The sequence below is a fragment of the Pelobates fuscus genome, chromosome 2, assembly GCF_036172605.1.
Source record: "Pelobates fuscus isolate aPelFus1 chromosome 2, aPelFus1.pri, whole genome shotgun sequence".
Taxonomy (NCBI): domain Eukaryota; kingdom Metazoa; phylum Chordata; class Amphibia; order Anura; family Pelobatidae; genus Pelobates; species Pelobates fuscus.
The window spans coordinates 353,492,663-353,515,375 of record NC_086318.1 but is presented as its reverse complement, the minus strand read 5'-3'; the positions used below and the strand labels follow the sequence as shown (position 1 = coordinate 353,515,375).

The 22,713-nt window shown below is 42.9% G+C and overlaps 27 non-coding genes across 27 annotated transcripts; all 27 read left to right on the top strand.

Annotated features, from left to right (window-relative positions):
- Positions 1-503: 503 nt before the first annotated feature.
- LOC134592236 (U4 spliceosomal RNA) lies at positions 504-644 on the top strand. Its single transcript, XR_010088891.1, has one exon. It is a non-coding gene; the product is annotated as a U4 spliceosomal RNA (small nuclear RNA).
- Positions 645-1,114: 470 nt separating this feature from the next.
- Positions 1,115-1,281, top strand: LOC134590551 (U1 spliceosomal RNA). The gene has a single exon (XR_010087457.1). It is a non-coding gene; the product is annotated as a U1 spliceosomal RNA (small nuclear RNA).
- Positions 1,282-2,180: 899 nt separating this feature from the next.
- LOC134592754 (U4 spliceosomal RNA) lies at positions 2,181-2,321 on the top strand. Its single transcript, XR_010089334.1, has one exon. It is a non-coding gene; the product is annotated as a U4 spliceosomal RNA (small nuclear RNA).
- A 466-nt stretch (positions 2,322-2,787) lies between these two features.
- On the top strand, positions 2,788-2,954 carry LOC134590322 (U1 spliceosomal RNA). Its single transcript, XR_010087264.1, has one exon. It is a non-coding gene; the product is annotated as a U1 spliceosomal RNA (small nuclear RNA).
- Positions 2,955-3,853: 899 nt separating this feature from the next.
- LOC134593401 (U4 spliceosomal RNA) lies at positions 3,854-3,994 on the top strand. The gene has a single exon (XR_010089888.1). It is a non-coding gene; the product is annotated as a U4 spliceosomal RNA (small nuclear RNA).
- Positions 3,995-4,467: 473 nt separating this feature from the next.
- On the top strand, positions 4,468-4,634 carry LOC134590321 (U1 spliceosomal RNA). Its single transcript, XR_010087263.1, has one exon. It is a non-coding gene; the product is annotated as a U1 spliceosomal RNA (small nuclear RNA).
- Positions 4,635-5,533: 899 nt separating this feature from the next.
- On the top strand, positions 5,534-5,674 carry LOC134593765 (U4 spliceosomal RNA). The gene has a single exon (XR_010090200.1). It is a non-coding gene; the product is annotated as a U4 spliceosomal RNA (small nuclear RNA).
- Positions 5,675-6,147: 473 nt separating this feature from the next.
- On the top strand, positions 6,148-6,314 carry LOC134589863 (U1 spliceosomal RNA). The gene has a single exon (XR_010086874.1). It is a non-coding gene; the product is annotated as a U1 spliceosomal RNA (small nuclear RNA).
- Positions 6,315-7,213: 899 nt separating this feature from the next.
- On the top strand, positions 7,214-7,354 carry LOC134592235 (U4 spliceosomal RNA). Its single transcript, XR_010088890.1, has one exon. It is a non-coding gene; the product is annotated as a U4 spliceosomal RNA (small nuclear RNA).
- A 470-nt stretch (positions 7,355-7,824) lies between these two features.
- On the top strand, positions 7,825-7,991 carry LOC134590528 (U1 spliceosomal RNA). Its single transcript, XR_010087438.1, has one exon. It is a non-coding gene; the product is annotated as a U1 spliceosomal RNA (small nuclear RNA).
- A 900-nt stretch (positions 7,992-8,891) lies between these two features.
- On the top strand, positions 8,892-9,032 carry LOC134593475 (U4 spliceosomal RNA). The gene has a single exon (XR_010089952.1). It is a non-coding gene; the product is annotated as a U4 spliceosomal RNA (small nuclear RNA).
- A 472-nt stretch (positions 9,033-9,504) lies between these two features.
- On the top strand, positions 9,505-9,671 carry LOC134591061 (U1 spliceosomal RNA). Its single transcript, XR_010087894.1, has one exon. It is a non-coding gene; the product is annotated as a U1 spliceosomal RNA (small nuclear RNA).
- Positions 9,672-10,571: 900 nt separating this feature from the next.
- LOC134592234 (U4 spliceosomal RNA) lies at positions 10,572-10,712 on the top strand. The gene has a single exon (XR_010088889.1). It is a non-coding gene; the product is annotated as a U4 spliceosomal RNA (small nuclear RNA).
- Positions 10,713-11,182: 470 nt separating this feature from the next.
- LOC134589862 (U1 spliceosomal RNA) lies at positions 11,183-11,349 on the top strand. Its single transcript, XR_010086873.1, has one exon. It is a non-coding gene; the product is annotated as a U1 spliceosomal RNA (small nuclear RNA).
- Positions 11,350-12,248: 899 nt separating this feature from the next.
- Positions 12,249-12,389, top strand: LOC134593400 (U4 spliceosomal RNA). Its single transcript, XR_010089887.1, has one exon. It is a non-coding gene; the product is annotated as a U4 spliceosomal RNA (small nuclear RNA).
- A 471-nt stretch (positions 12,390-12,860) lies between these two features.
- On the top strand, positions 12,861-13,027 carry LOC134589861 (U1 spliceosomal RNA). The gene has a single exon (XR_010086872.1). It is a non-coding gene; the product is annotated as a U1 spliceosomal RNA (small nuclear RNA).
- Positions 13,028-13,927: 900 nt separating this feature from the next.
- On the top strand, positions 13,928-14,068 carry LOC134593399 (U4 spliceosomal RNA). Its single transcript, XR_010089886.1, has one exon. It is a non-coding gene; the product is annotated as a U4 spliceosomal RNA (small nuclear RNA).
- A 473-nt stretch (positions 14,069-14,541) lies between these two features.
- Positions 14,542-14,708, top strand: LOC134589860 (U1 spliceosomal RNA). The gene has a single exon (XR_010086871.1). It is a non-coding gene; the product is annotated as a U1 spliceosomal RNA (small nuclear RNA).
- Positions 14,709-15,607: 899 nt separating this feature from the next.
- Positions 15,608-15,748, top strand: LOC134592233 (U4 spliceosomal RNA). The gene has a single exon (XR_010088888.1). It is a non-coding gene; the product is annotated as a U4 spliceosomal RNA (small nuclear RNA).
- Positions 15,749-16,218: 470 nt separating this feature from the next.
- Positions 16,219-16,385, top strand: LOC134590527 (U1 spliceosomal RNA). The gene has a single exon (XR_010087437.1). It is a non-coding gene; the product is annotated as a U1 spliceosomal RNA (small nuclear RNA).
- Positions 16,386-17,285: 900 nt separating this feature from the next.
- On the top strand, positions 17,286-17,426 carry LOC134593474 (U4 spliceosomal RNA). The gene has a single exon (XR_010089951.1). It is a non-coding gene; the product is annotated as a U4 spliceosomal RNA (small nuclear RNA).
- A 472-nt stretch (positions 17,427-17,898) lies between these two features.
- On the top strand, positions 17,899-18,065 carry LOC134591059 (U1 spliceosomal RNA). Its single transcript, XR_010087893.1, has one exon. It is a non-coding gene; the product is annotated as a U1 spliceosomal RNA (small nuclear RNA).
- A 900-nt stretch (positions 18,066-18,965) lies between these two features.
- LOC134592231 (U4 spliceosomal RNA) lies at positions 18,966-19,106 on the top strand. Its single transcript, XR_010088887.1, has one exon. It is a non-coding gene; the product is annotated as a U4 spliceosomal RNA (small nuclear RNA).
- A 470-nt stretch (positions 19,107-19,576) lies between these two features.
- LOC134589859 (U1 spliceosomal RNA) lies at positions 19,577-19,743 on the top strand. The gene has a single exon (XR_010086870.1). It is a non-coding gene; the product is annotated as a U1 spliceosomal RNA (small nuclear RNA).
- Positions 19,744-20,642: 899 nt separating this feature from the next.
- Positions 20,643-20,783, top strand: LOC134593397 (U4 spliceosomal RNA). Its single transcript, XR_010089885.1, has one exon. It is a non-coding gene; the product is annotated as a U4 spliceosomal RNA (small nuclear RNA).
- Positions 20,784-21,254: 471 nt separating this feature from the next.
- On the top strand, positions 21,255-21,421 carry LOC134589858 (U1 spliceosomal RNA). Its single transcript, XR_010086869.1, has one exon. It is a non-coding gene; the product is annotated as a U1 spliceosomal RNA (small nuclear RNA).
- A 900-nt stretch (positions 21,422-22,321) lies between these two features.
- On the top strand, positions 22,322-22,462 carry LOC134593396 (U4 spliceosomal RNA). The gene has a single exon (XR_010089884.1). It is a non-coding gene; the product is annotated as a U4 spliceosomal RNA (small nuclear RNA).
- The last annotated feature ends 251 nt before the right edge of the window (positions 22,463-22,713 follow it).

Sequence of the window (22,713 nt, the reverse complement as noted above, 5' to 3'; positions counted from 1 at the left end):
AGGAATAGCTGGGTGGTCGCTAGCACTTACTAATGAACACCATGGAATTTTGAAAAAGCCACCACAAATGTTCTTTCAGCCCTGTTGAGTGTGGATGAAGAGAAGACAGGTGCTAGGCAAGGGTCATTCCTATCGATGGAGTCATGAAATGTGTGACTTTGGGGACGAACGTAGACCAGCGGATTGTGTACTCTGCCTAATGGCTGCTGTAGTAGAATCTTGGCAAAACTGTTTCCAAAGAGAGAAAAAAAATTGTACAAGGTTTGCTGCAAGATATGGTTGCCCTCACTCTCTGTTATAGGTTTGGAACCATTCCAAGATGCCATATAAGAAGACCGAGGAATTTGTTGGGGTTTAAGCTTCCCTGTAGGAGGAAGCGGGTCTAATTAGAATATTGCCTCCCATAATCCTTTGCAATGGCTTATGGTCATGAACTTTTTCTCACCGCTGTCTTAAAGTGTCCTTACGTGGTAGCTCTTAAAAGCTGGCCCACTTGAACAGCTAGCTTTGCGCAGTGGCAGTATCGTAGCCCATGAGGTCAATCCGAGGCGTGATTATTGCTAATTGAAAACTTTACCCAATACCCCGCCATGATGACTTGAAATACAGTCAGCATTGGCAATTTTTGACAGGCTCTAAGGAGACTGAAAGATTGGTTTAATAAAAGTTTATGGCGCCCCATGTCTAGGGCGTGTCTTACGTGACTCCCGTTTCTTCCTGAGCTCTGTTGCACCATTCCTTCCGCTGGCTTCTTAGCATTTCCCTTTTACCTTTCTCTCCCACTGAATTCACTTGTTTCCGGCAGCACACTATTCTCACTACATGCTACGAATTCCCATCCTTCGGCTCATTGGCCTAGCATTTGCCTTTATGCAAATTGATCCTTCGCACCCTGAATCCAGCTCAATTATTCACACCTAACCACCTGAAGGCACTAAAATTACTGGTAGCTAAGGAAAACAACGATCAGCCACGAGGTTTGGTAATCTTTTGTAGCCTTCTATCATTTGGATTATTTATTTGCTTTTTTTTTTTTTAACTTGCTTTATTATTTCACCACAGCCTAAAGGAAAGGCTTCCCAGCGGGCGTGCCTTTGAATGTACCCGTCATGTCATACTTACCTGGCAGGGGAGCAATAGCCATGATCCCTAAGGTGGCTCTCCCAGAGTGAGGCTGATTCATTGCACTCCGTACCAGTTGACCTCTGCGATTTCCTCAAATGTGGGAAACTCGACTGCATAATTTATGGTAGTGGGGGACTGCGTTCGCGCTTTCCCCTGTGTTTGCTTGTTTGACAAAAATAGAGAACTTCACCAATTCTGACGAAGGATGATTTCAGCCACGGCACCCGACTTCTTTGGCTCTTACTTTCCGCATCAAGCAGGCAGTGACAATCATTTCCTAGGCTTGATCATTTTTATTATCTATGTTTTCTGGAGACCAGTTTTAAGCCAGAATTTCACTTTTTATTTTAACTTTTCAGCTTTTTTTTCATCATTTTTTTATCCTGACTTCTTTTGATTTATTGTATGCTTCAATGCAATGGAAGAAATAAAGAATTGGAGACCTATATTACGTCTTCCAACAGAACGTAACGTTTGATTGAATTTCTGGGAAAAAAAGATTTTCTGGATGAAGGCAGTGAATTGCCGCTTGAGACAATCAGACCAAACCTTAGGAATAGCTGGGTGGTCGCTAGCACTTACTAATGAACACCATGGAATTTTGAAAAAGCCACCACAAATGTTCTTTCAGCCCTGTTGAGTGTGGATGAAGAGAAGACAGGTGCTAGGCAAGGGTCATTCCTATCGATGGAGTCATGAAATGTGTGACTTTGGGGACGAACGTAGACCAGCGGATTGTGTACTCTGCCTAATGGCTGCTGTAGTAGAATCTTGGCAAAACTGTTTCCAAAGAGAGAAAAAAAATTGTACAAGGTTTGCTGCAAGATATGGTTGCCCTCACTCTCTGTTATAGGTTTGGAACCATTCCAAGATGCCATATAAGAAGACCGAGGAATTTGTTGGGGTTTAAGCTTCCCTGTAGGAGGAAGCGGGCCTAATTAGAATATTGCCTCCCACAATCCTTTGCAATGGCTTATGGTCATGAACTTTTTCTCACCGCTGTCTTAAAGTGTCCTTACGTGGTAGCTCTTAAAAGCTGGCCCACTTGAACAGTTAACTTTGCGCAGTGGCAGTATCGTAGCCCATGAGGTCAATCCGAGGCGTGATTATTGCTAATTGAAAACTTTACCCAATACCCCGCCATGATGACTTGAAATACAGTCAGCATTGGCAATTTTTGACAGGCTCTAAGGAGACTGAAAGATTGGTTTAAAAAAAGTTTATGGCGCCCCATGTCTAGGGCGTGTCTTACGTGACTCCCGTTTCTTCCTGAGCTCTGTTGCACCATTCCTTCCGCTGGCTTCTTAGCATTTCCCTTTTACCTTTCTCTCCCACTGAATCCACTTGTTTCCGGCAGCACACTATTCTCACTCCATGCTACGAATTCCCATCCTTCGGCTCATTGGTCTAGCATTTGCCTTTATGCAAATTGCTCCTTCGCACCCTGAGTCCAGCTCAATTATTCACACCTAACCACCTGAAGGCACTAAAATTACTGGTAGCTAAGGAAAACAACGATCAGCCACGAGGTTTGGTAATCTTTTGTAGCCTTCTATCATTTGGATTATTTATTTGCTTTTTTTTTAACTTGCTTTATTATTTCACCACAGCCTAAAGGAAAGGCTTCCCAGCGGGCGTGCCTTTGAATGTACCCGTCATGTCATACTTACCTGGCAGGGGAGCAATAGCCATGATCCCTAAGGTGGCTCTCCCAGAGTGAGGCTGGTTCATTGCACTCCGTACCAGTTGACCTCTGCGATTTCCTCAAATGTGGGAAACTCGACTGCATAATTTATGGTAGTGGGGGGCTGCGTTCGCGCTTTCCCCTGTGTATGCTTGTTTGACAAAAATAGAGAACTTCACCAATTCTGACGAAGGATAATTTCAGCCACGGCACCCGTCTTCTTTGGCTCTTACTTTCCACATCAAGCAAGCAGCGACAATCATTTCCTAGGTTTGATCATTTTTATTATCTATGTTTTCTGGAGACCAGTTTTAAGCCAGAATTTCACTTTTTATTTTAACTTTTCAGCTTTTTTTTCATCATTTTTTTATCCTGACTTCTTTTGATTTATTGTATGCTTCAATGCAATGGAAGAAATAAAGAATTGGAGACCTATATTACGTCTTCCAACAGAACGTAACGTTTGATTGAATTTCTGGGAAAAAAAGATTTTCTGGATCAAGGCAGTGAATTGCCGCTTGAGACAATCAGACCAAACCTTAGGAATAGCTGGGTGGTCGCTAGCACTTACTAATGAACACCATGGAATTTTGAAAAAGCCACCACAAATGTTCTTTCAGCCCTGTTGAGTGTGGATGAAGAGAAGACAGGTGCTAGGCAAGGGTCATTCCTATCGATGGAGTCATGAAATGTGTGACTTTGGGGACGAACGTAGACCAGCGGATTGTGTACTCTGCCTAATGGCTGCTGTAGTAGAATCTTGGCAAAACTGTTTCCAAAGAGAGAAAAAAAATTGTACAAGGTTTGCTGCAAGATATGGTTGCCCTCACTCTCTGTTATAGGTTTGGAACCATTCCAAGATGCCATATAAGAAGACCGAGGAATTTGTTGGGGTTTAAGCTTCCCTGTAGGAGGAAGCGGGCCTAATTAGAATATTGCCTCCCATAATCCTTTGCAATGGCTTATGGTCATGAACTTTTTCTCACCGCTGTCTTAAAGTGTCCTTACGTGGTAGCTCTTAAAAGCTGGCCCACTTGAACAGCTAGCTTTGCGCAGTGGCAGTATCGTAGCCCATGAGGTCAATCCGAGGCGTGATTATTGCTAATTGAAAACTTTACCCAATACCCCGCCATGATGACTTGAAATACAGTCAGCATTGGCAATTTTTGACAGGTTCTAAGGAGACTGAAAGATTGGTTTAATAAAAGTTTATGGCGCCCCATGTCTAGGGCGTGTCTTACGTGACTCCTGTTTCTTCCTGAGCTCTGTTGCACCATTCCTTCCGCTGGCTTCTTAGCATTTCCCTTTTACCTTTCTCTCCCACTGAATCCACTTGTTTCCGGCAGCACACTATTCTCACTCCATGCTACGAATTCCCATCCTTCGGCTCATTGGTCTAGCATTTGCCTTTATGCAAATTGCTCCTTCGCACCCTGAGTCCAGCTCAATTATTCACACCTAACCACCTGAAGGCACTAAAATTACTGGTAGCTAAGGAAAACAACGATCAGCCACGAGGTTTGGTAATCTTTTGTAGCCTTCTATCATTTGGATTATTTATTTGCTTTTTTTTTTTTTTTTAACTTGCTTTATTATTTCACCACAGCCTAAAGGAAAGGCTTCCCAGCGGGCGTGCCTTTGAATGTACCCGTCATGTCATACTTACCTGGCAGGGGAGCAATAGCCATGATCCCTAAGGTGGCTCTCCCAGAGTGAGGCTGGTTCATTGCACTCCGTACCAGTTGACCTCTGCGATTTCCTCAAATGTGGGAAACTCGACTGCATAATTTATGGTAGTGGGGGGCTGCGTTCGCGCTTTCCCCTGTGTTTGCTTGTTTGACAAAAATAGAGAACTTCACCAATTCTGACGAAGGATAATTTCAGCCACGGCACCCGTCTTCTTTGGCTCTTACTTTCCACATCAAGCAGGCAGCGACAATCATTTCCTAGGTTTGATCATTTTTATTATCTATGTTTTCTGGAGACCAGTTTTAAGCCAGAATTTCACTTTTTATTTTAACTTTTCAGCTTTTTTTTCATCATTTTTTTATCCTGACTTCTTTTGATTTATTGTATGCTTCAATGCAATGGAAGAAATAAAGAATTGGAGACCTATATTACGTCTTCCAACAGAACGTAACGTTTGATTGAATTTCTGGGAAAAAAAGATTTTCTGGATCAAGGCAGTGAATTGCCGCTTGAGACAATCAGACCAAACCTTAGGAATAGCTGGGTGGTCGCTAGCACTTACTAATGAACACCATGGAATTTTGAAAAAGCCACCACAAATGTTCTTTCAGCCCTGTTGAGTGTGGATGAAGAGAAGACAGGTGCTAGGCAAGGGTCATTCCTATCGATGGAGTCATGAAATGTGTGACTTTGGGGACGAACGTAGACCAGCGGATTGTGTACTCTGCCTAATGGCTGCTGTAGTAGAATCTTGGCAAAACTGTTTCCAAAGAGAGAAAAAAAATTGTACAAGGTTTGCTGCAAGATATGGTTGCCCTCACTCTCTGTTATAGGTTTGGAACCATTCCAAGATGCCATATAAGAAGACCGAGGAATTTGTTGGGGTTTAAGCTTCCCTGTAGGAGGAAGCGGGCCTAATTAGAATATTGCCTCCCATAATCCTTTGCAATGGCTTATGGTCATGAACTTTTTCTCACCGCTGTCTTAAAGTGTCCTTACGTGGTAGCTCTTAAAAGCTGGCCCACTTGAACAGCTAGCTTTGCGCAGTGGCAGTATCGTAGCCCATGAGGTCAATCCGAGGCGTGATTATTGCTAATTGAAAACTTTACCCAATACCCCGCCCTGATGACTTGAAATACAGTCAGCATTGGCAATTTTTGACAGGTTCTAAGGAGACTGAAAGATTGGTTTAATAAAAGTTTATGGCGCCCCATGTCTAGGGCGTGTCTTACGTGACTCCTGTTTCTTCCTGAGCTCTGTTGCACCATTCCTTCCGCTGGCTTCTTAGCATTTCCCTTTTACCTTTCTCTCCGACTGAATTCACTTGTTTCCGGCAGCACACTATTCTCACTACATGCTACGAATTCCCATCCTTCGGCTCATTGGCCTAGCATTTGCCTTTATGCAAATTGCTCCTTCGCACCCTGAATCCAGCTCAATTATTCACACCTAACCACCTGAAGGCACTAAAATTACTGGTAGCTAAGGAAAACAACGATCAGCCACGAGGTTTGGTAATCTTTTGTAGCCTTCTATCATTTGGATTATTTATTTGCTTTTTTTTTTTTTTTAAACTTGCTTTATTATTTCACCACAGCCTAAAGGAAAGGCTTCCCAGCGGGCGTGCCTTTGAATGTACCTGTCATGTCATACTTACCTGGCAGGGGAGCAATAGCCATGATCCCTAAGGTGGCTCTCCCAGAGTGAGGCTGGTTCATTGCACTCCGTACCAGTTGACCTCTGCGATTTCCTCAAATGTGGGAAACTCGACTGCATAATTTATGGTAGTGGGGGACTGCGTTCGCGCTTTCCCCTGTGTTTGCTTGTTTGACAAAAATAGAGAACTTCACCAATTCTGACGAAGGATAATTTCAGCCACGGCACCCGTCTTCTTTGGCTCTTACTTTCCGCATCAAGCAGGCAGCGACAATCATTTCCTAGGCTTGATCATTTTTATTATCTATGTTTTCTGGAGACCAGTTTTAAGCCAGAATTTCACTTTTTATTTTAACTTTTCAGCTTTTTTTTCATCATTTTTTTATCCTGACTTCTTTTGATTTATTGTATGCTTCAATGCAATGGAAGAAATAAAGAATTGGAGACCTATATTACGTCTTCCAACAGAACGTAACGTTTGATTGAATTTCTGGGAAAAAAAGATTTTCTGGATCAAGGCAGTGAATTGCCGCTTGAGACAATCAGACCAAACCTTAGGAATAGCTGGGTGGTCGCTAGCACTTACTAATGAACACCATGGAATTTTGAAAAAGCCACCACAAATGTTCTTTCAGCCCTGTTGAGTGTGGATGAAGAGAAGACAGGTGCTAGGCAAGGGTCATTCCTATCGATGGAGTCATGAAATGTTTGACTTTGGGGACGAACGTAGACCAGCGGATTGTGTACTCTGCCTAATGGCTGCTGTAGTAGAATCTTGGCAAAACTGTTTCCAAAGAGAGAAAAAAAATTGTACAAGGTTTGCTGCAAGATATGGTTGCCCTCACTCTCTGTTATAGGTTTGGAACCATTCCAAGATGCCATATAAGAAGACCGAGGAATTTGTTGGGGTTTAAGCTTCTCTGTAGGAGGAAGCGGGCCTAATTAGAATATTGCCTCCCATAATCCTTTGCAATGGCTTATGGTCATGAACTATTTCTCACCGCTGTCTTAAAGTGTCCTTACGTGGTAGCTCTTAAAAGCTGGCCCACTTGAACAGCTAGCTTTGCGCAGTGGCAGTATCGTAGCCCATGAGGTCAATCCGAGGCGTGATTATTGCTAATTGAAAACTTTACCCAATACCCCGCCATGATGACTTGAAATACAGTCAGCATTGGCAATTTTTGACAGGCTCTAAGGAGACTGAAAGATTGGTTTAATAAAAGTTTATGGCGCCCCATGTCTAGGGCGTGTCTTACGTGACTCCCGTTTCTTCCTGAGCTCTGTTGCACCATTCCTTCCGCTGGCTTCTTAGCATTTCCCTTTTACCTTTCTCTCCCACTGAATTCACTTGTTTCCGGCAGCACACTATTCTCACTACATGCTACGAATTCCCATCCTTCGGCTCATTGGCCTAGCATTTGCCTTTATGCAAATTGCTCCTTCGCACCCTGAATCCAGCTCAATTATTCACACCTAACCACCTGAAGGCACTAAAATTACTGGTAGCTAAGGAAAACAACGATCAGCCACGAGGTTTGGTAATCTTTTGTAGCCTTCTATCATTTGGATTATTTATTTGCTTTTTTTTTTTTTAACTTGCTTTATTATTTCACCACAGCCTAAAGGAAAGGCTTCCCAGCGGGCGTGCCTTTGAATGTACACGTCATGTCATACTTACCTGGCAGGGGAGCAATAGCCATGATCCCTAAGGTGGTTCTCCCAGAGTGAGGCTGGTTCATTGCACTCCGTACCAGTTGACCTCTGCGATTTCCTCAAATGTGGGAAAATCGACTGCATAATTTATGGTAGTGGGGGACTGCGTTCGCGCTTTCCCCTGTGTTTGCTTGTTTGACAAAAATAGAGAACTTCACCAATTCTGACGAAGGATAATTTCAGCAACGGCACCCGTCTTCTTTGGCTCTTACTTTCCGCATCAAGCAGGCAGCGACAATCATTTCCTAGGCTTGATCATTTTTATTATCTATGTTTTCTGGAGACCAGTTTTAAGCCAGAATTTCACTTTTTATTTTAACTTTTCAGCTTTTTTTTCATCATTTTTTTATCCTGACTTCTTTTGATTTATTGTATGCTTCAATGCAATGGAAGAAATAAAGAATTGGAGACCTATATTACGTCTTCCAACAGAACGTAACGTTTGATTGAATTTCTGGGAAAAAAAAGATTTTCTGGATCAAGGCAGTGAATTGCCGCTTGAGACAATCAGACCAAACCTTAGGAATAGCTGGGTGGTCGCTAGCACTTACTAATGAACACCATGGAATTTTGAAAAAGCCACCACAAATGTTCTTTCAGCCCTGTTGAGTGTGGATGAAGAGAAGACAGGTGCTAGGCAAGGGTCATTCCTATCGATGGAGTCATGAAATGTGTGACTTTGGGGACGAACGTAGACCAGCGGATTGTGTACTCTGCCTAATGGCTGCTGTAGTAGAATCTTGGCAAAACTGTTTCCAAAGAGAGAAAAAAAATTGTACAAGGTTTGCTGCAAGATATGGTTGCCCTCACTCTCTGTTATAGGTTTGGAACCATTCCAAGATGCAATATAAGAAGACCGAGGAATTTGTTGGGGTTTAAGCTTCCCTGTAGGAGGAAGCGGGCCTAATTAGAATATTGCCTCCCATAATCCTTTGCAATGGCTTATGGTCATGAACTTTTTCTCACCGCTGTCTTAAAGTGTCCTTACGTGGTAGCTCTTAAAAGCTGGCCCACTTGAACAGCTAGCTTTGCGCAGTGGCAGTATCGTAGCCCATGAGGTCAATCCGAGGCGTGATTATTGCTAATTGAAAACTTTATCCAATACCCCGCCATGATGACTTGAAATACAGTCAGCATTGGCAATTTTTGACAGGTTCTAAGGAGACTGAAAGATTGGTTTAATAAAAGTTTATGGCGCCCCATGTCTAGGGCGTGTCTTACGTGACTCCTGTTTCTTCCTGAGCTCTGTTGCACCATTCCTTCCGCTGGCTTCTTAGCATTTCCCTTTTACCTTTCTCTCCGACTGAATTCACTTGTTTCCGGCAGCACACTATTCTCACTACATGCTACGAATTCCCATCCTTCGGCTCATTGGCCTAGCATTTGCCTTTATGCAAATTGCTCCTTCGCACCCTGAATCCAGCTCAATTATTCACACCTAACCACCTGAAGGCACTAAAATTACTGGTAGCTAAGGAAAACAACGATCAGCCACGAGGTTTGGTAATCTTTTGTAGCCTTCTATCATTTGGATTATTTATTTGCTTTTTTTTTTTTTTAAACTTGCTTTATTATTTCACCACAGCCTAAAGGAAAGGCTTCCCAGCGGGCGTGCCTTTGAATGTACCCGTCATGTCATACTTACCTGGCAGGGGAGCAATAGCCATGATCCCTAAGGTGGCTCTCCCAGAGTGAGGCTGGTTCATTGCACTCCGTACCAGTTGACTTCTGCGATTTCCTCAAATGTGGGAAACTCGACTGCATAATTTATGGTAGTGGGGGACTGCGTTCACGCTTTCCCCTGTGTTTGCTTGTTTGACAAAAATAGAGAACTTCACCAATTCTGACGAAGGATAATTTCAGCCACGGCACCCGTCTTCTTTGGCTCTTACTTTCCGCATCAAGCAGGCAGCGACAATCATTTCCTAGGCTTGATCATTTTTATTATCTATGTTTTCTGGAGACCAGTTTTAAGCCAGAATTTCACTTTTTATTTTAACTTTTCAGCTTTTTTTTCATCATTTTTTTATCCTGACTTCTTTTGATTTATTGTATGCTTCAATGCAATGGAAGAAATAAAGAATTGGAGACCTATATTACGTCTTCCAACAGAACGTAACGTTTGATTGAATTTCTGGGAAAAAAAAGATTTTCTGGATCAAGGCAGTGAATTGCCGCTTGAGACAATCAGACCAAACCTTAGGAATAGCTGGGTGGTCGCTAGCACTTACTAATGAACACCATGGAATTTTGAAAAAGCCACCACAAATGTTCTTTCAGCCCTGTTGAGTGTGGATGAAGAGAAGACAGGTGCTAGGCAAGGGTCATTCCTATCGATGGAGTCATGAAATGTGTGACTTTGGGGACGAACGTAGACCAGCGGATTGTGTACTCTGCCTAATGGCTGCTGTAGTAGAATCTTGGCAAAACTGTTTCCAAAGAGAGAAAAAAAATTGTACAAGGTTTGCTGCAAGATATGGTTGCCCTCACTCTCTGTTATAGGTTTGGAACCATTCCAAGATGCCATATAAGAAGACCGAGGAATTTGTTGGGGTTTAAGCTTCCCTGTAGGAGGAAGCGGGCCTAATTAGAATATTGCCTCCCATAATCCTTTGCAATGGCTTATGGTCATGAACTTTTTCTCACCGCTGTCTTAAAGTGTCCTTACGTGGTAGCTCTTAAAAGCTGGCCCACTTGAACAGCTAGCTTTGCGCAGTGGCAGTATCGTAGCCCATGAGGTCAATCCGAGGCGTGATTATTGCTAATTGAAAACTTTACCCAATACCCCGCCATGATGACTTGAAATACAGTCAGCATTGGCAATTTTTGACAGGCTCTAAGGAGACTGAAAGATTGGTTTAATAAAAGTTTATGGCGCCCCATGTCTAGGGCGTGTCTTACGTGACTCCCGTTTCTTCCTGAGCTCTGTTGCACCATTCCTTCCGCTGGCTTCTTAGCATTTCCCTTTTACCTTTCTCTCCCACTGAATTCACTTGTTTCCGGCAGCACACTATTCTCACTACATGCTACGAATTCCCATCCTTCGGCTCATTGGCCTAGCATTTGCCTTTATGCAAATTGCTCCTTCGCACCCTGAATCCAGCTCAATTATTCACACCTAACCACCTGAAGGCACTAAAATTACTGGTAGCTAAGGAAAACAACGATCAGCCACGAGGTTTGGTAATCTTTTGTAGCCTTCTATCATTTGGATTATTTATTTGCTTTTTTTTTTTTTTACTTGCTTTATTATTTCACCACAGCCTAAAGGAAAGGCTTCCCAGCGGGCGTGCCTTTGAATGTACCCGTCATGTCATACTTACCTGGCAGGGGAGCAATAGCCATGATCCCTAAGGTGGCTCTCCCAGAGTGAGGCTGGTTCATTGCACTCCGTACCAGTTGACCTCTGCGATTTCCTCAAATGTGGGAAACTCGACTGCATAATTTATGGTAGTGGGGGACTGCGTTCGCGCTTTCCCCTGTGTTTGCTTGTTTGACAAAAATAGAGAACTTCACCAATTCTGACGAAGGATAATTTCAGCCACGGCACCCGTCTTCTTTGGCTCTTACTTTCCGCATCAAGCAGGCAGTGACAATCATTTCCTATGCTTGATCATTTTTATTATCTATGTTTTCTGGAGACCAGTTTTAAGCCAGAATTTCACTTTTTATTTTAACTTTTCAGCTTTTTTTTCATCATTTTTTTATCCTGACTTCTTTTGATTTATTGTATGCTTCAATGCAATGGAAGAAATAAAGAATTGGAGACCTATATTACGTCTTCCAACAGAACGTAACGTTTGATTGAATTTCTGGGAAAAAAAGATTTTCTGGATGAAGGCAGTGAATTGCCGCTTGAGACAATCAGACCAAACCTTAGGAATAGCTGGGTGGTCGCTAGCACTTACTAATGAACACCATGGAATTTTGAAAAAGCCACCACAAATGTTCTTTCAGCCCTGTTGAGTGTGGATGAAGAGAAGACAGGTGCTAGGCAAGGGTCATTCCTATCGATGGAGTCATGAAATGTGTGACTTTGGGGACGAACGTAGACCAGCGGATTGTGTACTCTGCCTAATGGCTGCTGTAGTAGAATCTTGGCAAAACTGTTTCCAAAGAGAGAAAAAAAATTGTACAAGGTTTGCTGCAAGATATGGTTGCCCTCACTCTCTGTTATAGGTTTGGAACCATTCCAAGATGCCATATAAGAAGACCGAGGAATTTGTTGGGGTTTAAGCTTCCCTGTAGGAGGAAGCGGGCCTAATTAGAATATTGCCTCCCATAATCCTTTGCAATGGCTTATGGTCATGAACTTTTTCTCACCGCTGTCTTAAAGTGTCCTTACGTGGTAGCTCTTAAAAGCTGGCCCACTTGAACAGCTAGCTTTGCGCAGTGGCAGTATCGTAGCCCATGAGGTCAATCCGAGGCGTGATTATTGCTAATTGAAAACTTTACCCAATACCCCGCCATGATGACTTGAAATACAGTCAGCATTGGCAATTTTTGACAGGTTCTAAGGAGACTGAAAGATTGGTTTAATAAAAGTTTATGGCGCCCCATGTCTAGGGCGTGTCTTACGTGACTCCTGTTTCTTCCTGAGCTCTGTTGCACCATTCCTTCCGCTGGCTTCTTAGCATTTCCCTTTTACCTTTCTCTCCCACTGAATTCACTTGTTTCCGGCAGCACACTATTCTCACTACATGCTACGAATTCCCATCCTTCGGCTCATTGGCCTAGCATTTGCCTTTATGCAAATTGCTCCTTCGCACCCTGAATCCAGCTCAATTATTCACACCTAACCACCTGAAGGCACTAAAATTACTGGTAGCTAAGGAAAACAACGATCAGCCACGAGGTTTGGTAATCTTTTGTAGCCTTCTATCATTTGGATTATTTATTTGCTTTTTTTTTTTTTTAACTTGCTTTATTATTTCACCACAGCCTAAAGGAAAGGCTTCCCAGCGGGCGTGCCTTTGAATGTACCAGTCATGTCATACTTACCTGGCAGGGGAGCAATAGCCATGATCCCTAAGGTGGCTCTCCCAGAGTGAGGCTGGTTCATTGCACTCCGTACCAGTTGACCTCTGCGATTTCCTCAAATGTGGGAAACTCGACTGCATAATTTATGGTAGTGGGGGACTGCGTTCGCGCTTTCCCCTGTGTTTGCTTGTTTGACAAAAATAGAGAACTTCACCAATTCTGACGAAGGATAATTTCAGCCACGGCACCCGTCTTCTTTGGCTCTTACTTTCCGCATCAAGCAGGCAGTGACAATCATTTCCTAGGCTTGATCATTTTTATTATCTATGTTTTCTGGAGACCAGTTTTAAGCCAGAATTTCACTTTTTATTTTAACTTTTCAGCTTTTTTTTCATCATTTTTTTTATCCTGACTTCTTTTGATTTATTGTATGCTTCAATGCAATGGAAGAAATAAAGAATTGGAGACCTATATTACGTCTTCCAACAGAACGTAACGTTTGATTGAATTTCTGGGAAAAAAAGATTTTCTGGATGAAGGCAGTGAATTGCCGCTTGAGACAATCAGACCAAACCTTAGGAATAGCTGGGTGGTCGCTAGCACTTACTAATGAACACCATGGAATTTTGAAAAAGCCACCACAAATGTTCTTTCAGCCCTGTTGAGTGTGGATGAAGAGAAGACAGGTGCTAGGCAAGGGTCATTCCTATCGATGGAGTCATGAAATGTGTGACTTTGGGGACGAACGTAGACCAGCGGATTGTGTACTCTGCCTAATGGCTGCTGTAGTAGAATCTTGGCAAAACTGTTTCCAAAGAGAGAAAAAAAATTGTACAAGGTTTGCTGCAAGATATGGTTGCCCTCACTCTCTGTTATAGGTTTGGAACCATTCCAAGATGCCATATAAGAAGACCGAGGAATTTGTTGGGGTTTAAGCTTCCCTGTAGGAGGAAGCGGGCCTAATTAGAATATTGCCTCCCATAATCCTTTGCAATGGCTTATGGTCATGAACTTTTTCTCACCGCTGTCTTAAAGTGTCCTTACGTGGTAGCTCTTAAAAGCTGGCCCACTTGAACAGCTAGCTTTGCGCAGTGGCAGTATCGTAGCCCATGAGGTCAATCCGAGGCGTGATTATTGCTAATTGAAAACTTTACCCAATACCCCGCCATGATGACTTGAAATACAGTCAGCATTGGCAATTTTTGACAGGTTCTAAGGAGACTGAAAGATTGGTTTAATAAAAGTTTATGGCGCCCCATGTCTAGGGCGTGTCTTACGTGACTCCTGTTTCTTCCTGAGCTCTGTTGCACCATTCCTTCCGCTGGCTTCTTAGCATTTCCCTTTTACCTTTCTCTCCCACTGAATTCACTTGTTTCCGGCAGCACACTATTCTCACTACATGCTACGAATTCCCATCCTTCGGCTCATTGGCCTAGCATTTGCCTTTATGCAAATTGCTCCTTCGCACCCTGAATCCAGCTCAATTATTCACACCTAACCACCTGAAGGCACTAAAATTACTGGTAGCTAAGGAAAACAACGATCAGCCACGAGGTTTGGTAATCTTTTGTAGCCTTCTATCATTTGGATTATTTATTTGCTTTTTTTTTTTTTTTAAACTTGCTTTATTATTTCACCACAGCCTAAAGGAAAGGCTTCCCAGCGGGCGTGCCTTTGAATGTACCTGTCATGTCATACTTACCTGGCAGGGGAGCAATAGCCATGATCCCTAAGGTGGCTCTCCCAGAGTGAGGCTGGTTCATTGCACTCCGTACCAGTTGACCTCTGCGATTTCCTCAAATGTGGGAAACTCGACTGCATAATTTATGGTAGTGGGGGACTGCGTTCGCGCTTTCCCCTGTGTTTGCTTGTTTGACAAAAATAGAGAACTTCACCAATTCTGACGAAGGATAATTTCAGCCACGGCACCCGTCTTCTTTGGCTCTTACTTTCCGCATCAAGCAGGCAGCGACAATCATTTCCTAGGCTTGATCATTTTTATTATCTATGTTTTCTGGAGACCAGTTTTAAGCCAGAATTTCACTTTTTATTTTAACTTTTCAGCTTTTTTTTCATCATTTTTTTATCCTGACTTCTTTTGATTTATTGTATGCTTCAATGCAATGGAAGAAATAAAGAATTGGAGACCTATATTACGTCTTCCAACAGAACGTAACGTTTGATTGAATTTCTGGGAAAAAAAGATTTTCTGGATCAAGGCAGTGAATTGCCGCTTGAGACAATCAGACCAAACCTTAGGAATAGCTGGGTGGTCGCTAGCACTTACTAATGAACACCATGGAATTTTGAAAAAGCCACCACAAATGTTCTTTCAGCCCTGTTGAGTGTGGATGAAGAGAAGACAGGTGCTAGGCAAGGGTCATTCCTATCGATGGAGTCATGAAATGTTTGACTTTGGGGACGAACGTAGACCAGCGGATTGTGTACTCTGCCTAATGGCTGCTGTAGTAGAATCTTGGCAAAACTGTTTCCAAAGAGAGAAAAAAAATTGTACAAGGTTTGCTGCAAGATATGGTTGCCCTCACTCTCTGTTATAGGTTTGGAACCATTCCAAGATGCCATATAAGAAGACCGAGGAATTTGTTGGGGTTTAAGCTTCTCTGTAGGAGGAAGCGGGCCTAATTAGAATATTGCCTCCCATAATCCTTTGCAATGGCTTATGGTCATGAACTATTTCTCACCGCTGTCTTAAAGTGTCCTTACGTGGTAGCTCTTAAAAGCTGGCCCACTTGAACAGCTAGCTTTGCGCAGTGGCAGTATCGTAGCCCATGAGGTCAATCCGAGGCGTGATTATTGCTAATTGAAAACTTTACCCAATACCCCGCCATGATGACTTGAAATACAGTCAGCATTGGCAATTTTTGACAGGCTCTAAGGAGACTGAAAGATTGGTTTAATAAAAGTTTATGGCGCCCCATGTCTAGGGCGTGTCTTACGTGACTCCCGTTTCTTCCTGAGCTCTGTTGCACCATTCCTTCCGCTGGCTTCTTAGCATTTCCCTTTTACCTTTCTCTCCCACTGAATTCACTTGTTTCCGGCAGCACACTATTCTCACTACATGCTACGAATTCCCATCCTTCGGCTCATTGGCCTAGCATTTGCCTTTATGCAAATTGCTCCTTCGCACCCTGAATCCAGCTCAATTATTCACACCTAACCACCTGAAGGCACTAAAATTACTGGTAGCTAAGGAAAACAACGATCAGCCACGAGGTTTGGTAATCTTTTGTAGCCTTCTATCATTTGGATTATTTATTTGCTTTTTTTTTTTTTAACTTGCTTTATTATTTCACCACAGCCTAAAGGAAAGGCTTCCCAGCGGGCGTGCCTTTGAATGTACACGTCATGTCATACTTACCTGGCAGGGGAGCAATAGCCATGATCCCTAAGGTGGTTCTCCCAGAGTGAGGCTGGTTCATTGCACTCCGTACCAGTTGACCTCTGCGATTTCCTCAAATGTGGGAAAATCGACTGCATAATTTATGGTAGTGGGGGACTGCGTTCGCGCTTTCCCCTGTGTTTGCTTGTTTGACAAAAATAGAGAACTTCACCAATTCTGACGAAGGATAATTTCAGCAACGGCACCCGTCTTCTTTGGCTCTTACTTTCCGCATCAAGCAGGCAGCGACAATCATTTCCTAGGCTTGATCATTTTTATTATCTATGTTTTCTGGAGACCAGTTTTAAGCCAGAATTTCACTTTTTATTTTAACTTTTCAGCTTTTTTTTCATCATTTTTTTATCCTGACTTCTTTTGATTTATTGTATGCTTCAATGCAATGGAAGAAATAAAGAATTGGAGACCTATATTACGTCTTCCAACAGAACGTAACGTTTGATTGAATTTCTGGGAAAAAAAAGATTTTCTGGATCAAGGCAGTGAATTGCCGCTTGAGACAATCAGACCAAACCTTAGGAATAGCTGGGTGGTCGCTAGCACTTACTAATGAACACCATGGAATTTTGAAAAAGCCACCACAAATGTTCTTTCAGCCCTGTTGAGTGTGGATGAAGAGAAGACAGGTGCTAGGCAAGGGTCATTCCTATCGATGGAGTCATGAAATGTGTGACTTTGGGGACGAACGTAGACCAGCGGATTGTGTACTCTGCCTAATGGCTGCTGTAGTAGAATCTTGGCAAAACTGTTTCCAAAGAGAGAAAAAAAATTGTACAAGGTTTGCTGCAAGATATGGTTGCCCTCACTCTCTGTTATAGGTTTGGAACCATTCCAAGATGCAATATAAGAAGACCGAGGAATTTGTTGGGGTTTAAGCTTCCCTGTAGGAGGAAGCGGGCCTAATTAGAATATTGCCTCCCATAATCCTTTGCAATGGCTTATGGTCATGAACTTTTTCTCACCGCTGTCTTAAAGTGTCCTTACGTGGTAGCTCTTAAAAGCTGGCCCACTTGAACAGCTAGCTTTGCGCAGTGGCAGTATCGTAGCCCATGAGGTCAATCCGAGGCGTGATTATTGCTAATTGAAAACTTTATCCAATACCCCGCCATGATGACTTGAAATACAGTCAGCATTGGCAATTTTTGACAGGTTCTAAGGAGACTGAAAGATTGGTTTAATAAAAGTTTATGGCGCCCCATGTCTAGGGCGTGTCTTACGTGACTCCTGTTTCTTCCTGAGCTCTGTTGCACCATTCCTTCCGCTGGCTTCTTAGCATTTCCCTTTTACCTTTCTCTCCGACTGAATTCACTTGTTTCCGGCAGCACACTATTCTCACTACATGCTACGAATTCCCATCCTTCGGCTCATTGGCCTAGCATTTGCCTTTATGCAAATTGCTCCTTCGCACCCTGAATCCAGCTCAATTATTCACACCTAACCACCTGAAGGCACTAAAATTACTGGTAGCTAAGGAAAACAACGATCAGCCACGAGGTTTGGTAATCTTTTGTAGCCTTCTATCATTTGGATTATTTATTTGCTTTTTTTTTTTTTTAAACTTGCTTTATTATTTCACCACAGCCTAAAGGAAAGGCTTCCCAGCGGGCGTGCCTTTGAATGTACCCGTCATGTCATACTTACCTGGCAGGGGAGCAATAGCCATGATCCCTAAGGTGGCTCTCCCAGAGTGAGGCTGGTTCATTGCACTCCGTACCAGTTGACTTCTGCGATTTCCTCAAATGTGGGAAACTCGACTGCATAATTTATGGTAGTGGGGGACTGCGTTCACGCTTTCCCCTGTGTTTGCTTGTTTGACAAAAATAGAGAACTTCACCAATTCTGACGAAGGATAATTTCAGCCACGGCACCCGTCTTCTTTGGCTCTTACTTTCCGCATCAAGCAGGCAGCGACAATCATTTCCTAGGCTTGATCATTTTTATTATCTATGTTTTCTGGAGACCAGTTTTAAGCCAGAATTTCACTTTTTATTTTAACTTTTCAGCTTTTTTTTCATCATTTTTTTATCCTGACTTCTTTTGATTTATTGTATGCTTCAATGCAATGGAAGAAATAAAGAATTGGAGACCTATATTACGTCTTCCAACAGAACGTAACGTTTGATTGAATTTCTGGGAAAAAAAAGATTTTCTGGATCAAGGCAGTGAATTGCCGCTTGAGACAATCAGACCAAACCTTAGGAATAGCTGGGTGGTCGCTAGCACTTACTAATGAACACCATGGAATTTTGAAAAAGCCACCACAAATGTTCTTTCAGCCCTGTTGAGTGTGGATGAAGAGAAGACAGGTGCTAGGCAAGGGTCATTCCTATCGATGGAGTCATGAAATGTGTGACTTTGGGGACGAACGTAGACCAGCGGATTGTGTACTCTGCCTAATGGCTGCTGTAGTAGAATCTTGGCAAAACTGTTTCCAAAGAGAGAAAAAAAATTGTACAAGGTTTGCTGCAAGATATGGTTGCCCTCACTCTCTGTTATAGGTTTGGAACCATTCCAAGATGCCATATAAGAAGACCGAGGAATTTGTTGGGGTTTAAGCTTCCCTGTAGGAGGAAGCGGGCCTAATTAGAATATTGCCTCCCATAATCCTTTGCAATGGCTTATGGTCATGAACTTTTTCTCACCGCTGTCTTAAAGTGTCCTTACGTGGTAGCTCTTAAAAGCTGGCCCACTTGAACAGCTAGCTTTGCGCAGTGGCAGTATCGTAGCCCATGAGGTCAATCCGAGGCGTGATTATTGCTAATTGAAAACTTTACCCAATACCCCGCCATGATGACTTGAAATACAGTCAGCATTGGCAATTTTTGACAGGCTCTAAGGAGACTGAAAGATTGGTTTAATAAAAGTTTATGGCGCCCCATGTCTAGGGCGTGTCTTACGTGACTCCCGTTTCTTCCTGAGCTCTGTTGCACCATTCCTTCCGCTGGCTTCTTAGCATTTCCCTTTTACCTTTCTCTCCCACTGAATTCACTTGTTTCCGGCAGCACACTATTCTCACTACATGCTACGAATTCCCATCCTTCGGCTCATTGGCCTAGCATTTGCCTTTATGCAAATTGCTCCTTCGCACCCTGAATCCAGCTCAATTATTCACACCTAACCACCTGAAGGCACTAAAATTACTGGTAGCTAAGGAAAACAACGATCAGCCACGAGGTTTGGTAATCTTTTGTAGCCTTCTATCATTTGGATTATTTATTTGCTTTTTTTTTTTTTTACTTGCTTTATTATTTCACCACAGCCTAAAGGAAAGGCTTCCCAGCGGGCGTGCCTTTGAATGTACCCGTCATGTCATACTTACCTGGCAGGGGAGCAATAGCCATGATCCCTAAGGTGGCTCTCCCAGAGTGAGGCTGGTTCATTGCACTCCGTACCAGTTGACCTCTGCGATTTCCTCAAATGTGGGAAACTCGACTGCATAATTTATGGTAGTGGGGGACTGCGTTCGCGCTTTCCCCTGTGTTTGCTTGTTTGACAAAAATAGAGAACTTCACCAATTCTGACGAAGGATAATTTCAGCCACGGCACCCGTCTTCTTTGGCTCTTACTTTCCGCATCAAGCAGGCAGTGACAATCATTTCCTATGCTTGATCATTTTTATTATCTATGTTTTCTGGAGACCAGTTTTAAGCCAGAATTTCACTTTTTATTTTAACTTTTCAGCTTTTTTTTCATCATTTTTTTATCCTGACTTCTTTTGATTTATTGTATGCTTCAATGCAATGGAAGAAATAAAGAATTGGAGACCTATATTACGTCTTCCAACAGAACGTAACGTTTGATTGAATTTCTGGGAAAAAAAGATTTTCTGGATGAAGGCAGTGAATTGCCGCTTGAGACAATCAGACCAAACCTTAGGAATAGCTGGGTGGTCGCTAGCACTTACTAATGAACACCATGGAATTTTGAAAAAGCCACCACAAATGTTCTTTCAGCCCTGTTGAGTGTGGATGAAGAGAAGACAGGTGCTAGGCAAGGGTCATTCCTATCGATGGAGTCATGAAATGTGTGACTTTGGGGACGAACGTAGACCAGCGGATTGTGTACTCTGCCTAATGGCTGCTGTAGTAGAATCTTGGCAAAACTGTTTCCAAAGAGAGAAAAAAAATTGTACAAGGTTTGCTGCAAGATATGGTTGCCCTCACTCTCTGTTATAGGTTTGGAACCATTCCAAGATGCCATATAAGAAGACCGAGGAATTTGTTGGGGTTTAAGCTTCCCTGTAGGAGGAAGCGGGCCTAATTAGAATATTGCCTCCCATAATCCTTTGCAATGGCTTATGGTCATGAACTTTTTCTCACCGCTGTCTTAAAGTGTCCTTACGTGGTAGCTCTTAAAAGCTGGCCCACTTGAACAGCTAGCTTTGCGCAGTGGCAGTATCGTAGCCCATGAGGTCAATCCGAGGCGTGATTATTGCTAATTGAAAACTTTACCCAATACCCCGCCATGATGACTTGAAATACAGTCAGCATTGGCAATTTTTGACAGGTTCTAAGGAGACTGAAAGATTGGTTTAATAAAAGTTTATGGCGCCCCATGTCTAGGGCGTGTCTTACGTGACTCCTGTTTCTTCCTGAGCTCTGTTGCACCATTCCTTCCGCTGGCTTCTTAGCATTTCCCTTTTACCTTTCTCTCCCACTGAATTCACTTGTTTCCGGCAGCACACTATTCTCACTACATGCTACGAATTCCCATCCTTCGGCTCATTGGCCTAGCATTTGCCTTTATGCAAATTGCTCCTTCGCACCCTGAATCCAGCTCAATTATTCACACCTAACCACCTGAAGGCACTAAAATTACTGGTAGCTAAGGAAAACAACGATCAGCCACGAGGTTTGGTAATCTTTTGTAGCCTTCTATCATTTGGATTATTTATTTGCTTTTTTTTTTTTTTAACTTGCTTTATTATTTCACCACAGCCTAAAGGAAAGGCTTCCCAGCGGGCGTGCCTTTGAATGTACCAGTCATGTCATACTTACCTGGCAGGGGAGCAATAGCCATGATCCCTAAGGTGGCTCTCCCAGAGTGAGGCTGGTTCATTGCACTCCGTACCAGTTGACCTCTGCGATTTCCTCAAATGTGGGAAACTCGACTGCATAATTTATGGTAGTGGGGGACTGCGTTCGCGCTTTCCCCTGTGTTTGCTTGTTTGACAAAAATAGAGAACTTCACCAATTCTGACGAAGGATAATTTCAGCCACGGCACCCGTCTTCTTTGGCTCTTACTTTCCGCATCAAGCAGGCAGTGACAATCATTTCCTAGGCTTGATCATTTTTATTATCTATGTTTTCTGGAGACCAGTTTTAAGCCAGAATTTCACTTTTTATTTTAACTTTTCAGCTTTTTTTTCATCATTTTTTTTATCCTGACTTCTTTTGATTTATTGTATGCTTCAATGCAATGGAAGAAATAAAGAATTGGAGACCTATATTACGTCTTCCAACAGAACGTAACGTTTGATTGAATTTCTGGGAAAAAAAGATTTTCTGGATGAAGGCAGTGAATTGCCGCTTGAGACAATCAGACCAAACCTTAGGAATAGCTGGGTGGTCGCTAGCACTTACTAATGAACACCATGGAATTTTGAAAAAGCCACCACAAATGTTCTTTCAGCCCTGTTGAGTGTGGATGAAGAGAAGACAGGTGCTAGGCAAGGGTCATTCCTATCGATGGAGTCATGAAATGTGTGACTTTGGGGACGAACGTAGACCAGCGGATTGTGTACTCTGCCTAATGGCTGCTGTAGTAGAATCTTGGCAAAACTGTTTCCAAAGAGAGAAAAAAAATTGTACAAGGTTTGCTGCAAGATATGGTTGCCCTCACTCTCTGTTATAGGTTTGGAACCATTCCAAGATGCCATATAAGAAGACCGAGGAATTTGTTGGGGTTTAAGCTTCCCTGTAGGAGGAAGCGGGCCTAATTAGAATATTGCCTCCCATAATCCTTTGCAATGGCTTATGGTCATGAACTTTTTCTCACCGCTGTCTTAAAGTGTCCTTACGTGGTAGCTCTTAAAAGCTGGCCCACTTGAACAGCTAGCTTTGCGCAGTGGCAGTATCGTAGCCCATGAGGTCAATCCGAGGCGTGATTATTGCTAATTGAAAACTTTACCCAATACCCCGCCATGATGACTTGAAATACAGTCAGCATTGGCAATTTTTGACAGGTTCTAAGGAGACTGAAAGATTGGTTTAATAAAAGTTTATGGCGCCCCATGTCTAGGGCGTGTCTTACGTGACTCCTGTTTCTTCCTGAGCTCTGTTGCACCATTCCTTCCGCTGGCTTCTTAGCATTTCCCTTTTACCTTTCTCTCCCACTGAATTCACTTGTTTCCGGCAGCACACTATTCTCACTACATGCTACGAATTCCCATCCTTCGGCTCATTGGCCTAGCATTTGCCTTTATGCAAATTGCTCCTTCGCACCCTG